This window comes from Gossypium hirsutum, chromosome A12, assembly GCF_007990345.1.
Source record: "Gossypium hirsutum isolate 1008001.06 chromosome A12, Gossypium_hirsutum_v2.1, whole genome shotgun sequence".
In the NCBI taxonomy this organism is placed as follows: Eukaryota; Viridiplantae; Streptophyta; class Magnoliopsida; order Malvales; family Malvaceae; genus Gossypium; species Gossypium hirsutum.
The window spans coordinates 97,166,074-97,182,548 of NC_053435.1; the positions used below are offsets into that span (position 1 = coordinate 97,166,074).

The 16,475-nt window shown below is 31.5% G+C and overlaps 3 long non-coding RNA genes across 3 annotated transcripts; all 3 read right to left on the reverse strand.

Moving 5' to 3' along the window:
• Positions 1 to 2,578: 2,578 nt before the first annotated feature.
• On the reverse strand, positions 2,579 to 3,431 carry LOC107940002 (uncharacterized). The gene is made up of 4 exons (XR_001695295.2): positions 3,286 to 3,431; positions 3,013 to 3,153; positions 2,678 to 2,922; positions 2,579 to 2,593 (listed from the first exon to the last, which is right to left on the reverse strand). It is a non-coding gene; the product is annotated as an uncharacterized lncRNA (long non-coding RNA).
• A 2,734-nt stretch (positions 3,432 to 6,165) lies between these two features.
• Positions 6,166 to 9,777, reverse strand: LOC107946499 (uncharacterized). Its single transcript, XR_001696945.2, has 4 exons — positions 9,630 to 9,777; positions 9,317 to 9,542; positions 7,137 to 7,229; positions 6,166 to 6,371 (listed from the first exon to the last, which is right to left on the reverse strand). It is a non-coding gene; the product is annotated as an uncharacterized lncRNA (long non-coding RNA).
• Positions 9,778 to 11,672: 1,895 nt separating this feature from the next.
• On the reverse strand, positions 11,673 to 12,781 carry LOC121211025 (uncharacterized). Its single transcript, XR_005906396.1, has 2 exons — positions 12,655 to 12,781; positions 11,673 to 11,705 (listed from the first exon to the last, which is right to left on the reverse strand). It is a non-coding gene; the product is annotated as an uncharacterized lncRNA (long non-coding RNA).
• Between the last annotated feature and the right edge of the window lie 3,694 nt (positions 12,782 to 16,475).

A 16,475-nucleotide genomic window follows, 5' to 3' on the forward strand; every position in this document is an offset into this window, starting at 1 on the left:
ATATAACCACCATATGAATTGATCTGGTTAAATCAACAAACAAGTTAAAACTTTAAGGACTATTCGACAATTTTATCTTTTTCCCAATTATTTCTGATTTGATTCAATTTTTTATCTATACAATTCTTCTATTCAATTTATAAATTACACACATCTTATATCATCATATTATGTACATGTATCAGTTCAATTTTATTATTCAAATACCCTCTAAATTTTTTTTGTTTTAATCAATTTAGTCCCTAAAACCGAAATCGTCATAACTTTCACATTTGAGCTTCGATTTTGAAACTGATCTCAATTTCATCCCTTTTGCGTCTCTCTAATATATATATTCACATAAATTTCATATAAATTTCAAAATTTTATAATTTAGTCCCTATGTTTAAAACTAACCATTTTTATTTTACAAACTAATATTTTTCATATCTAAGCATTAAATCTAACCAAATAACACCAATTTCATCAATCATTCATCATTAACAATATTTTGAAACTTTAACAAATTTGAAAAATAACACAAATTAAATAAACCAAACTTCAACGATCTCAAAAACATAAAATTAATTTACAAAAAAACGAACTTTCAATTTACTTACATGCAAGGGCCAAATTCCTTCAAGCCAAACAATGGCTTCTCCTTGTTCTTCTTCTTACAGTCAGTGGAAGAGAAGAAATATAAAGATATTGACCTTATTTTTATTTTTTTTTATGTTTTATGTTTCTTCTATTCTTTAATTATAAAACTTTTAATTTTATTTTAACAAAACCTCCAACCAACTGTGAACTAACATATAAAATGACTATTTGTCATTTTGAACTATGGTTTAGTTACCACTATAGTCATTTAGCAATTAAAAATATATAGCGATGAACTTTTATCATTTTTATAATTTAGTCATTATACCTTAATTAATCATTCGATTGATAGAATTAAAAGACTAAATTTTAATTAAACTTTATATTCATTACAAGAAAACAGACTTTTAGCGGCATTTTTTTGCCTTTAGCGCCGCAAAAAACGTCGCTATATGTAACACCGCTAAAGACTAGGACTTATAGCGGCGCTTATATAAAAAACGCCGTTAAAGACCAGGACTTTTAGCGGCACTTATATAAAAAATGCCACTAAAGACCAAGACTTATAACGGCGCTTTTCTAAAAAACGCCGCTAAAAATTCTAAAAAACGTCGCTAAAAGTTCTAAAAAACGCCGCTAAAGACTAGGACTTTTAGCGGCGCTTTTTTAAAAAACGCCGCTAATTTGCCCAGTTTTGCAATATGTATTTTGCACCTATATCCAACCTTCCTGCAAGAAATTCAACCAAAAACAACAAATATACTATGAAATCCAACCAAAACCCGCAAATTTAAATAATACAAAATTATACGAAAAATATATTATATAAATTGTAAATGAATATTCAAAATATTCTTACAATAATGTTAAAAGTTACAAGAAAACAAATGTCTAAGATGACGGATTTTGAAATTGCTGGAACATAGTCATCATAGACTGAAGCTGTAGCTGGAGTTCATTGTATTTTCTGTTCTGCTCCGCCTCCCTCGCTGCTGCCTCCGCCTCCCTCGCTGCTGCCTCCGCTATAAGTTGAGAAATTTGCTCATCTGTGCTAGCTTGTATCTGAACTATCTGATCTTTTAGCCTCTGAACTTCAACTTAACTTTGACTCCCGGAAGGCATGTATTGGTGCGAAGTGGATCCAAAATATTGGGTCGGGTTAACACCAGATCCTTGAAATCTAACCCGACCATACCTTTCAGGACCCAAAACTTCATTAATAATTCTGTTATCAATATCCTCAAAATTAACAGAACTATCAGTCGAAGCAGACGCTTCATACTCTGCCTTCTTATCTTTTAGTTTCTCCTAACAAATCAGTCAAAGAGTTAGAAACGAAATATACAATAAAAAGGAATACAACATAAAATTATTTAAAATTAAACTAATAAAAATGACGAATTAAAACATTATAATTAAATATTATAAATATTTATAATGAATCAAATTTTATTAAGTAAATATACCATAATTTCTGCAGCCTCAGATGTTATCGGAGTTCCATCTTTTTTCCTGTGCGTAATGTCAAAAAGCTGAAGGCGTCCAACTTTTTGACCAGAAGAGGCTTCCTATAATATAGTAGTAAAAATATTATTTAATAGTAAAAAGTCATTAATACTTGATAGAATTAATAAATCCATAGTATTGCGGCCTGAGCTACACAAGCAAAACTTCTCAACCCTGCCGTGTGCGTAAATTTTTGTTTTTGCCTGCTGCTTGTTCCAACTCGCTCACGGTCCTACATAATGAAATTATTATTACGTATATAGTAAATACTATAAACCGAAGAATTTATAAGAGTTTGCAAGTACATAATACCTCTCCTTTCTTTGAATTCCAAAATCGAACCGCATCTTCCCATTGGTACCTCAACATTCCCTGTGGGACATTTTACAATTTTTCTTCGAGGCTTATGGGTTTTTTAAAATATTCTTTTTTCAAACTGCTTTTATGGTCTCTCCATTTTTTTCCCAATGCCTTCTTGATATAGGCATCAGAGACCTCTAAAGCAAACCTCTCTTAAAAAACACAAGTTTAGGAATTAAATATAAATGAAACTTAAACCAAAGTATTATAAATTACATTAACGTTTTGTTACCTTAGTATTAGAGAGAGCTTGATTTTTATTGCTATCAGGCATGTTATGCCATGATTCGTAGTTGATGGGCAACATATTGGCATTTCGTGCTATAATGCCCAAATAGCCTGCTAAAAGTAGAGCTTCTTGTCCAACAGGCTGACTATGGCTGTTTCTAGTTACTTTGACACGCTCGACAGAATTTAAGTTATACAAATCTGTTAGGAGCGTACGTCCTCAACCTCTGCGCGTCCCACCATTTTCAGCTGAAAAATAATATATTATTACTATATTGAAATTTAAAAATAAATCAGTAATAAAATTTAATACAATTTGTAAAATAAACTTAACATTACTTTGAAATTCCACAGACTCGTCAAGTGTCTCCGGCATGCTTGAAGATCCAACAACTATCTGCTGTTCAGTACTTACTTCTTCTAAATTTGTAGTATTCTTTACAATACTAAGATCTCTTAATCTTCTTCTAGGCATTTTTCCTACAACATATAAAATAGTTAAAATTTTAGTAAGAAATAACAACAATAGTAAATATAAAATAGTTAAATTATATAACTTGACCAATGTTAAAATTATAACATTACATATAAAGAAATATCATAAAATCTCACTACATCATAAATCGTAAATATCTTCGTCCACATCCTGACGAACCCATTGAAATTGTGTACTAGTACTAGGGATATTTTCATTTAAGTTTTGTTTTGGAAAAGGCAAAGTTTCTGATCTTTCAACGATGTCCTCTCTACTTCCATTCCCCATGTCAAACAAGTCTCTAGGGGTGTTTTGGAGTACAACATACCAACCTTCATCAGTTGGATCTTTCGAGTAAAAAACTTGTTTAACTTGAGAAGAAAATACATACGGCTCGTCTATCAAATGTTCTCCAATGTGAATTAATTGAGAGAAATTCACCATTGTAAAACCAAACTGATCATTTTTAATTCCACGAGCAGTATTAGCATCAGCCCAATCACATCGAAATAAGACAACTTTCCATTTTCCATAGTAATCTAACTCAATAATGTCGGTTAGAAGTCCGTAATACTCCACATTTCCCTCGACAGGATTACTGTCCCTAGCACTAGCGTAACTTGTAATTAAAGAATTAACAACTACTCCACAATTTTGAGTTCTCCTCAATCTCTCGCAATATTTGGTATGAAATCTGAATCCATTCATGATAAAGCCACTATATCTTTTTACTACTCGGTTCGGACCTTGAGAAAGCCATTTAACTTCGTCATTAACGACATTGCCACTCCAAACCAATTGAATCAAAAGTAAATTGAGTAATTGTAAATGTTATGAGAAAATATTATTATTTGTCAATAAAATGTTGAGTTGCATACCGTTTGACTTAACCATTCATGAAAAGATTTTGCGAATAACCTATTAATCTCGCGATGTTGTAATCTTCGTAAGCGTGAACGAGATCTTAAGACTTGTTTGTACTCACTATGTTAAAAACATGTTTAATTCGTTAAAAATAAACAAATCAAAAAGATGAATATTTATCATATTCTAGAACTTACTTGCGTAATTGTTCAAGTGCATCGTGGTGGAAAAGAACATATCTATGTGCTTGTATCCAAGATCGGTCATCTAATTTTGCAATTTCAACTTTGCCGATTAGTTCTCCATAACTTTGAAATAAATAAGTTTCGGCTAAGCTAGGATCATTGAGTCCGGCATTTCTATTTGGTCTATTTAATCTTGTTTCAACATCTTCTAAATATCTAGAACAGAATGTCATACACTCCTCTGCCAAGTAGCATTCAGCAATTGATCCTTCTGGATAACGCTTGTTACGGCAATAAGACTTCAATTTGCTTAAGAACCTAAACACCATATACAACATTATCAAAACTGGTAACTATAGGTATAAAGGTGAATGCCTTTGAAATAAATTAGCACCTTTCAATTGGATACATCCAACGATAGAAAACCGTCCCACCAATTATTGCTTCACGAGGGAGATGAATGACAAGGTGCACCATAATAGTGAAGAAGGAAGGTGGAAAGATCTTCTCCAAATTGCATAATGTCAAAGCGGCTCGATCTAGTACTTTTTCAAGTTCTTCAACATCCAGAACTTTGCCACAAATTGTTTTCATTATATTAGACAGTTCAATTATACAGGACGTTACCTTCTTTGACATACAACACCGTAAAACAACTGGAAGTAGATCTTGCATCAAGATGTGATGGTCATGTGATTTTAATGAATATAGTCTTCGATCTTTAAGACTTACACATCGAGAAATATTTGATGCATACGTATTCGAAACCTTTATATCCTTCAACACCGTGCAGAACATTTCTTTCTCTTCCTTTGACATTGCAAAAATTGTATGCAGCAACTAATAAGACGTACTTGGAGATGAAGATCACGCCTAATAGTGAAGAAGGAAGGTGGAAAGATCTTCTCCAAATTGCATAATGTCAAAGCGGCTCGATCTAGTACTTTTTCAAGTTCTTCAACATCCAGAACTTTGCCACAAATTGTTTTCATTATATTAGACAGTTCAATTATACAGGACGTTACATTCTTTGACATACAACACCGTAAAACAACTGGAAGTAGATCTTGCATCAAGATGTGATGGTCATGTGATTTTAATGAATATAGTCTTCGATCTTTAAGACTTACACATCGAGAAATATTTGATGCATACGTATTCGAAACCTTTATATCCTTCAACACCGTGCAGAACATTTCTTTCTCTTCCTTTGACATTGCAAAAATTGTATGCAGCAACTAATAAGACGTACTTGGAGATGAAGATCACGCCTAATTCCCATGTGAACTAAATCAAGTCGACTCTGAAGATTATCTTTTGATTTACCATCGACGTTCAAAATTGTCTAGATGATGTTCTCGCTGACATTCTTCTCAATATGCATCACATCAAGATTGTGGCGTAATATGTGATGCTCCCAATAAGGCAACTCAAAAAAATACTTCTTTTCTTCTACAAGTCCGCCTTATTAGGGTCATCCTCCTCGTCAGATTCATCCCTCGATCGTCTATTTGTTTGCCTGTTAGATGGTTGATTCAGCTTCCCGTAACTGAAATCCATATCTTTTTACATGAATAAGATTTCAGATCCAATGGTCTGCTCAGGAGCTTTTTTCAACTTTTTAGTACCGTCAAATAAAGCCTCTGAAATCTATAGCTATGATTTTCATCTAACCACCGATGATGCCCCATATAGCAGAACTTCTTCCCATTCACTACAACAAAATTAACTTTTAGCGGCGTTTTTTTAGGCCTTTAGCAGCTCTTTTAAGCGCCACTAAAACTATTCGCGGCGTTTTTGCAAGCGCTGCAAAAAACGCCGCTATAGATGGCTCCGCTAAAGGTCAGGACCTTTAGCGGCGCTTTTCCCACAAACGCCACTAAAGGTCATAAAAATTTTAAAAAAATATTATAAAATATTGTAAAAGTCCTGAAAAATATAAAAAAATTAAAATTCATTATCAAAATATTGAAAAGAATAATAATCTATGATATAAATAAATCCCGCCAAACAAAATACCGCACTTATCATACTACACCAGAAACCTAACAAAATACAAATAGAACAAAATAATGATAGAATGCACACTTTAAGATAAGCAGTTAGCTTAAACAAGTCGTCACTATGCATGAATTCAGCTAATCCTGGACTATGCATCCACCAAAAACTCAAACCTGAGAAAAAAGAAAAAAAAGCTAATGAATGACACATATAACATCAAATTAATAATAAAATATGCAATTAACAAGTCAATATTGACGCCACATATAACATCAAATTGCACAACTTAATATACTCAATACATTAGCAGAAATATATGCCCATTTAGAATTTAATGCCAGAAAATGGAACAATGTACCATTTAGAATTATACTTTTGAATCATCTTTTGCATCAAGTGAATTATATGCCGATTTACATGCAGAATTTACAGTATTTACATGCAGAATTTACATGCATCAACAACATTAATGATATACCTCATTACATGCAGAATTTACAGTATTTAAGCTCCTTAGAATTATACTTTTGAATCATCTTTTGCATCAAGTGAATTATATGCCCATTTAGAATTTAATGCCAGAAAATGAAACAATGTACCATTTAGAATTATACTTTTGAATCATCTTTTGCATCAAGTGAATTATATGAATAAACACTGCCGTCATCAACAACATTAATGATATACCTCATTACATGCAAAATTTACAGTATTTAAGCTCCTTAGAATTATACTTTTAAATCATCTTTTGCATCAAGTGAATTATATGCCCATTTAGAATTTAATGCCAGAAAATGAAATAATGTACCATTTAGAATTATACTTTTGAATCATCTTTTGCATCAAGTGAATTATATGAATTATGATTACCACATCCATAATGTTTGGAATGGAAACGGATTCTAAACATATCAATGTTGGATAGGATTAGATGATACCTTCTCCAGAAAGCAAAGTGCAGATAGACCAGCCGTTTGATTGAAAGAGATGTCCACCGGTATGTCATTCACAGTGCATTTCACTATTTTAACCTGAAATCAAATTCCAAAATAACCGAAATGAGCTCAAGATGATTTTAAGGTATATTTGCTGCTTACGTACATATACTAATATGCAATAAATACCATTTAACTGCACGGGGACAACGACAAAGATGCAGCTGAAAATTTAATATCAGTATAATAGCACAAATAGAAGTTGTTGCCAAGTGTCCAACAGCATATGACTTATGTGGTTTTATTCAATATCAGTTAAGCGCCTAGTCATTTGCTACCCTAATTTCCGTTATCTACATTACAGGAACGTCTTTTAAATTTTTACACGTGACAGAAAGTTATAAAGGGTGCTACCTTAATCGATTAGCATTGGGATGCAGTTTCGATGCTATGTCCAATAAAAGCGAAGTTAAGGAAAGAAATAAATCAGATGAAAAACACAATCCTTTAGATGTACTTGATGATAGCTGCGATTATCTAGTTCATACACATGAAACCATATCAAGCTCATAAATGGAATATACTACATAAGTTTTAGATCCAAGGCATGGGGTCATCTCTTACGTTAACTTGCTAACCTATGACGAGCAATCCTACATATCTCATTCTTAAATTTCTCATACCTCTAGGCATCTTTCAAACTTGGCAGCAACTAAACAGCCATGGGACAGAAAAGAAAAATGATAAGTGCCAAATTCAAGAAAGATGCAAAGTAACAAAGTGGAAGTTAACTATATCTTTAATTGAATTACAAGGTATCACAAATTTTCTGAGATTGTGTTAGCAATAATTATATTACTGCTGCAGTCAGCAAGTCAGATATTTTTTAAAAAATATAACAGTTTAATGATTTTTCTTCCTTTTTCCTGGAAAATTCAGGAACAAGAAGCATTAAAAGAAAATAAATATTAATTAGTTGTTGTTGCAGCTTTCTTAGATACAAAAGAGGGTTTAATTGAAAAACTTTTCTTTTTTTTTTGGAAATATTTATGAAAAATATTTTAGAATTTTATCAAATAATATTTAAAAATCATAAAACAAACTAAAGTTAATCAAAATAATACCTAAAATTAATATAAACTATATGATTAAAACAAGAATGTTAAAATCATGATAATATAACCAATTTATTGTCTTCAACTAACAAGGCATTTTTCTGGTATAACATGAAGAATATTAATAGCATGTAAATAATAAAAATTCGTTTTACTGATAAAATACTTATATTTAAAAATCTAAAATCGTGTGAGCAATAATTGTATGCTGCTATAGTCAGCAAGTCAGATTATAAAAAAAAAAGTAGTTTTCTGAATTTTCTTTTTCTTTTTTACTGGAAACTTCAGTAAAAAAAAAACATTAGAAGACAAGAGAACAAGTTTTAGTGAGATGTAGTTGCAGCTTTCTTAGGTAACAAAGAGAGTTTCTCGTCACTTTCATGCCATATGATGCCGTATGCTACAAAAACTTGTTTAGCATTAAGAAGCTAGTGAAATCTTATTCAAAAGACTGAACAAAATAAGTCTTAGTTTATTATGGTTCTAAAAGATCACTGTGATTTCGGGTTTCACTTTTGGTTGCTTTCAGGCTACAACTGTATGAGACAAGAAATATTTGTCAGATACTCTCTGCCTTTTAAAGTATCAAGTAAATTACTTTGATATCCATGCTCACAAGCAGAGTATATAAATGCTCAGTGCTCCTGCATATGAAAACCCAGCAAAATTTACTCATAACATGGTTTCACAGCCATTGGTATCTCTATTCCTGCTAAACATTAAATGGGTACAACACATACCTAGCAAGAAACAAAACATAGATAAAAAAAGCTTGACGAGAAACATTAAGCATTGAAACCAAAAGATGTTCCTACAAGGGCATTTGACAGAGCAATCTTTTATGAAGGCACCGATTTCAGAGGCTAGTTTATTATGCTTCAATGTGGAAAACTTTGGAATTGAATTTCCCTAGGTGTAACGTTCACATAAAAGTCTTCACTCCTAAAAAGGCATTTGACAAAGCAAACAATTTCTAGAATTTGTCCAGTTATACAAGGAACACCAACACACAGAAATGAGACCATTTTACAACCCAGGGCTAAAAATTTGAAGGAAAATTAAGTTTACCTCAATCCCATAGTAACCTTTGATTAGCCTCTGAAAGTAAGCAATAATATTTTGTCGATTTTGTTCAGAAACCAAAGAAGGTTGAATGATACAAAGTATCTCCTGCGTTCTTTGCTCAGACAACAGCCACCGTCGCGGGATTTCATGGCACTACCACCCCTATCACCACCTCTTCCTCTCCCTCTTCCACCATTACCTCTGCCCCTAAACCCACCACCATCACGGCCTGAAACATGATTAAACCATTAGGAATGCCATAACGAGAGTCTGTAACTAAAAATGATAGGAAACGTAAGAGACGTTGGTTACTTACCTCTTGCAGGTCTCATCGCTGCGAGAGTTTGAAGTAATGAAAGTGAAGAATCAGAAACTAAGTGAAAACAGAGAGTGTGAGGCGATAAAAATGTGTTGAGGCAAATGCTAGGGTTTTGGCGAAAAATGTAAATGGAAAACGACCTTTTAAGTTAAATTTCCAATTAAATTTATAAATACTTAACGTAAATTTACGTAAACCTAATATATTGTTTTAATTTTTTTATAAATATATACATGTTATTTTCATTTGATATTTATTAATTTTTTAAATATAAACAAGTTAAATATTTTTAATTATTATTATTTTTCTATTAGTTATTGAATTATATGTAAATTGTGGATTTAGTCATTTTACTTTAATTTTGTTATTTTTAGTCATTGTAATTTTGAAATTTTGAAATTTTAGTATTAATTAAATGGTAGCTATTAAATTCATTAAGTTTTGTTATTTCCAAAATCTAATGTAACAAACATATTATTCACAAAAAGCCAGTTACGGATTTAATGGTTGTCATTTGTGTCAAAATTAAAATTTCAAAAGTCGAAAAGTATTGTAACGCCCCCTAACCTTATACCGTCATCGGAACAGGGTTACGAGACATTACCAGTCAGTACAGTCCAATTTCGGTCATTAATTAAAATAAATATTTACACATATCCTAGTTTTAAGATGTCGTCCTTTTAATGGGCCCTCGCGGTCCAATATGAACAGTAAATTTCAAAAGTTAGTACTACATACCGTTGCCAACCATAATTTACTCATTTCATGAGAACATCTACAACCTAAATGACTCTCATAAAACATCCTAGGTACATGCTATTACCAATAATTAACACACTTTACCTTAATGAATTCGGGATCGAACTGGGATGCTGATTCAACGTTCTATCTTTACTAAACCTGCGCAAGGAAACAAACCGTACGCTGAGTATGGTATACTTAGTGGTATTTCCATAATCCGAACACTTAATAATATAACAATTAAACTTAAAATCACAATAACAATTATAAGTATTCATTTATTTGTTTTATAGATAAATTTTCAATTACTTACCATATAAATTCTATATAAGTCATATAACAAACACAATAACATATTTGTTCAATTCTTTTCATTTACTTACCGTATAAATTCTATACAATATATTCACTTGTTTTCACACTTTATTTCTTAACAATATACCATTTTAATTCATTTTAACATCAATCATCATCCATTTGAACTTCACTCATTTCATGAACCTTTTGGTCATGTTTTCAATCTCATATCTCAATTTCAATTCTCAATTCAATTTCTCATTTCATTCCAATAGCTCAATCAATCAAATTCACTCGACTTATCTTTTCACTTATTTACCCCTATTAACAAGACTCGGACCTTGGTGGATACACGGATCCAACCAAACACACCAATATGGCACCCAGTGCCTCATCGGATAGTTCGAAGCAATACTTGACACCCAGTGTCTCATCGGCCTAGCCGAAGTAAAGTTGGTACCCAGTACCTCATCGAATCTATCCGAAGAAATATAGTGACACCCAGTGTCTCATCGACTCGAGGTCGAAGAATCCCTGAACACTTCCAATCCTATGGCATGCCAACTATATCCGACTCAGCCCGATACTGTTAATAGGGTATTCAATTCACTTTCAATTATTTTCAATCAATACACATTTTAATTAATCACATAAATTCATAATTCAATACAATTCAATTCACTTTTCAATAACAAATATCCAAATATCACAAATCTCATATTTAAAATTTTCAAACAATTTATATTTCAATTCAATTCAAATAATCAATATATATTCAATATTCAATATATATCTATATATATATGCCAATTCAATCAATATAAATTCAATAATTTCATCACATACTATATCAATCCATTTCATTTGCAAAACACAATAATTCTTACTTCAAAACACTTAATATACATTTTAAGAAATAAATTCAACAATTAAGTATTAGGTTCGGATTATAGAAATACAAACCGTAATTTTCGAGCTAACTCCCGTTGACTTTGTCTTGTCCTTTCTTAGCCGAGATTTCTGGTACCACATTGACTACGAAATTAATACAATTTATAATCATTAATACATTACTAATTCATATCTTGAGTTATAGAATTCTAAATTAAGATCCGCTAATTTTTCCTGAAACTAGACTCACAAATCTTCTTACAATAAAATTTTCAGAATTTTTGGTTTAGCCATTAAGTACAGTTTATTCTTTAAATTCACCCCTATTCTGCTGTCTGACAGTTTCGTCCCTTCTTCACTAAAAATTAATTATCTCACAGTACAGAACTCGGATAATATTCTCGTTGATTTCTAATGAAAATAGACTCATTAGGGATTCTAAACATATATCTTTAAGCCTCTAATTATTTTTATTCAATTTTTGGTGATTTTCCAAAGTCAGAACAGGGGAACCTGAATTCATTCTGACCTTGTCTCACAAAATTCATTATATCTCATAATTTAAAATTCAATTGCTTATATCGTTTCTTCTATAAGAAACTAGACTCAATAATATTTAATTTCATATTTTATTCATCCTCTAATTAAATTTCTACAATTTTTGGTGATTTTTCAAACTTAGACTACTGCTGCTGTCCAAAATAGTCTTAGTACAAAATGTTGATTTACTTTAATTTCAATTTAATTCTAACTAAATTCACTTACTTTTCTATCTTAATTCATACTTTATTTCTATTCAAATTTCATCCATACTCTCATTTAAATATTAAATTTCCAGCATACTTTCCTAATTTCAAAATTTCATCAATTTAGTCCCTACAACATAAAACTTATAACTTACTTTACAATTTGATCCTATTATCAATTCTAGCTTGAAATTTACTCAATTAAACCCTTAATTCACTATTTTATTCAACATGAACTATACTTGAAAATCTATAAACTCTCAAAATATCAACTTAATTTCATCAAAGTCTTGTTCCAAAGCTTCTAAAACATCAAAATTTAAGAAGAAATGACTTAATTGACTTACTAAATTAAACTTTGAGCCTTGAAACCCAAATTTTCCTTTTTCTTTTTCTTTCTTTCTTTCTCCCCTGTTTCTTCTCTGTTTCGTTTGCTTTCATTCTGTTTCTTATGTTTCTTTACTTATTTATATAATATAATATATAATATAATATACTATAATATAATAATAATTTAATATATATATTTTAACACATAAAAAATCTCAGATTTTTATGTTTATGCCGCCTCACTTAGGACAAATGGCATAATTGCCATTTTGGTCCTCTTCATTTTCTTTTATTCTACAATTCAACTTTCATCCTTTATTCAATTTAGTCATTTTTCCTAATTACTCTTAATTAAACTAAATTTACTTAATTAAACTCTAATTAACCACTCAATTGACTTCGTAAATATTTATTACGAATCTATTTTTCAGAAACGGAGACCCGAAAATACACTTTTTCGGTAACGGTAAAATTCGGGTCGTTACAAGTATAGGGACCAAGAATGATCTAATTGGATAACATGAATTCAACCTACAACTTTATGCACAATATCAAGACTAATAGCAGAATTTAACCAAACATATATAATTGCTATCATTTGAGTGATTATGACTAAAATTTTAAATTTTGAAAAGTACAAAAGATAAATTTGATCGATTTGAAAAATATAGGGACTAAAACTAATCAAATTAAGTGTAGAGAAATTAATTTGAATTGAATTATTTTTAATATATCAAAATATTTTTAGATTAAATCTTAAACCATTTAATATATATATATAAAGTATATCTATTATCTCTTAAATAATTTAAACTATAATCTTAAGTTTAATATATTCAAATTAAGATTATCTCTTTTACAATTATATAAGAAATCATTTAATATATAAATTAAAAAATACTAATTAATCTAAACCTTAAACCTTTTAACCCCTATCCCATAAACACTAAACTCTAAACCCTTAACCCTTAACCCCAAACCCTTACACCTTAAACTCCAACTCTAACCCCTAAACCCTAAATCATAATCCCTAAACCCATAATTCATCATAAACCTTCAAACACTAGTTAACTCCTAAACCTTAAACCCTAAACCATATATCTTAAACCATAGTTAACTCATAAACCTTAAACCCTAAACCATATATCTTAAACCATAAACCATAACTATAATGATAATTAATTCGATATTTTAAATTCAATACTATCTCTTTTACGATTATATAAGAAAATATTTAATATATTGTATAACCATAAATTTTAATAATTATTGTTTTAGGGGTTATAGATTAGTGTTTATGATTTTTTGGGGGTTTAGGGGTTATATGACTTTCAGCGGCGTTTTACCAAAAGCGCCGCTAATGCTCTGTTTTTCGCGGATTTTTTTAGTAAAACGCCGCTATTGCTCTGTTTTTAGTGGCGTTTTTTGTAAAACGCCGCTATTGCTATGTGTTTTACAATTTTTGCAGCGTTTTTTGATAAAACGCCGCTAAAGCCCTATTTTCCTGTAGTGATTATATAACCACTGTGAACACGTTTGAGCAGCACAACAAGGACAAGCATAACGTCCTCTGGTACTCCAACCAGATAAATTCGCATATGCCGGGAAATCATTAATTGTCCACAGCAAAGCAACACGTAGGTAAAAGTTCTCATTTCTCAATACATCATACGTCTCAACACCCACCCATAATTGTTTTAACTCTTCAATAAGTGGCTGCAGATATATGTCAATATCATTTCTGGGGCCTTTCTCTCTGGGGATAATCATAGATAATATCAAAGAAGATTACTTCATGCAGAGCCATGGAGGCAAATTATAAGGAACAAGGACCACAGGCCAAGTACTGTACGAGGTGCTCATGATTTTAAAAGGATTAAATCCGTCAGATGCTAACCCGAGCCTTACACTCCGAGGATCACTTACAAAGCTTGGAAATTTATTGTCAAATGATTTCCATGCTAAAGAATCTGCAGGATGCCTTAATAATCCATCATCCATTCGTTGATCATGATGCCACGTCATAAACTCGGCTGTCTTTGACGACATGAATAGCCTTTGAAGCCTTGGGATTAGCGGGAAATAACGCAAAATCTTGTTCGGCTTCCTTATTGACTGTGGCCCATATTCATCCTCATTAACATCTTCTGCATCTCTATTCATCCAACGAGATTTACCGCAAACATGACAAGACTGTTGATTTCTCCGATCACCCCAATACAACATGCAATCATTTGGGCAACTATGAATTTTGTTGTACCCAAGGCTCAAATCTTTTATCACTTTCTTCATGTCTTTACATGATTGAGGGATTTTTGCAAACGGGAACATTTCTCTCAAAAGCTTTAACAGCATTGTCAAAGAGTTTCCGGTCCACCCTCCCAAACATTTTAAGTGAAAAAGGCGAATACAGAATGACATTTTCAAAAATTTTGATCCCTCATAAAGTTCTTCATTCATTTCACCAAGTAACGTGTAGAACTTTACCGTTTCTTCATTCGATTATTCATCTGGTACACTTCTTCTCGTTTCCATAAAAGTATTCCCACCGATATTATAATCATCGGATGCAACATAGTTTAGTGGAAATGATTGGAAACCTTCACTCCGCATATTAAATGCATCCCGCATCATACCTTCCATGTCATCTTCTCTAACATACTGACGGTAACCACTATAAGGATAACTGTAACGCCCCAATTTTCGGGAATCCTGTGAATGTTAGCATAGGTTTAATTATATTAGTGGGCCTCTAGAAAGCCCAAACTTAAGATAGAACCCGACAATTTTAGTTAATTTTTGTTCCATAAGAAAAAGGGGGTGAAATTATGAAATAGAACCTATGTGAAAATGTTTGAAAATGCTATAGGCTAAATTGAAGTGGCCAAATAAATAGGAGTGCAAAATAGGAGGATTTGCATGACAAACCTCCCGTTTTACATGAAGTGGCCAGCCATCATGTTGTTGTAGACAAAATGTGCACTTGATATCCATAATTTATGGTACAAATTGATACAAATTGATAATAGGTTAGGTAAATGTTCCATGATAATGGGTTAGGTAAATGTTTCATGATGATAGGTTAGGTAAATGTTTCATGATAAGAATTTCATGTCTTTTGTATTAAAGAATTAAATGGATGAAATATGAAGTTTTATTAAAAGAAAAAGGGGTGAAAAGAACAAAGTTTTGTCCATCTTTGTTCATCATAGCTGAAAGTTAGAGAAGAGAAAGGAGAGGAGAAAGCTCTTGAGTGTTCGGTCACTTGGGGAAGAAAATTGAAGGTAAGTTCATGGTAGTTGGCTTCTATCTTGATGTTCATGAGTTCTTCTTGATTCTACCTTAACTCTTGAAGCATATTTTGGTTTTTAGTTGTGTTGTGAGCATTTAGTCATGAATTAAAATGAAGGAAATGGTTGTTGTTTCATGTTCGTTTGATGAAAAATGGAAGATAGGTGAAGTTGAGCCAAACAAATGAGCATGCATGTGCCTTAGATGTTAAAGGGAAAAATCAGCTAACATGTTGTGCTTTAAAATGATGAAATGGAGATTATACTTAAGTAAAATCATAGATATGTGATGATTGATTGGTGATATACATGTTTAAATAACATGCATGCAAGATAGGTGTATGAAAGAGTGATTTGGTAATAAATTTGCTTGGGACAGCAGCAGTAACGTGACTTTGGAAAATCACCATAAATTGTGGAAGATGAATTAGAAGCTGCATAAATTATGTAATTAAAGCTTAATGAGTCTAGTTTCAAATGGAATAAACGGGAACATATTTTGAATTCTGTACAATGATAAATTTGATTCGTAATGAAGAGTGGTCAGA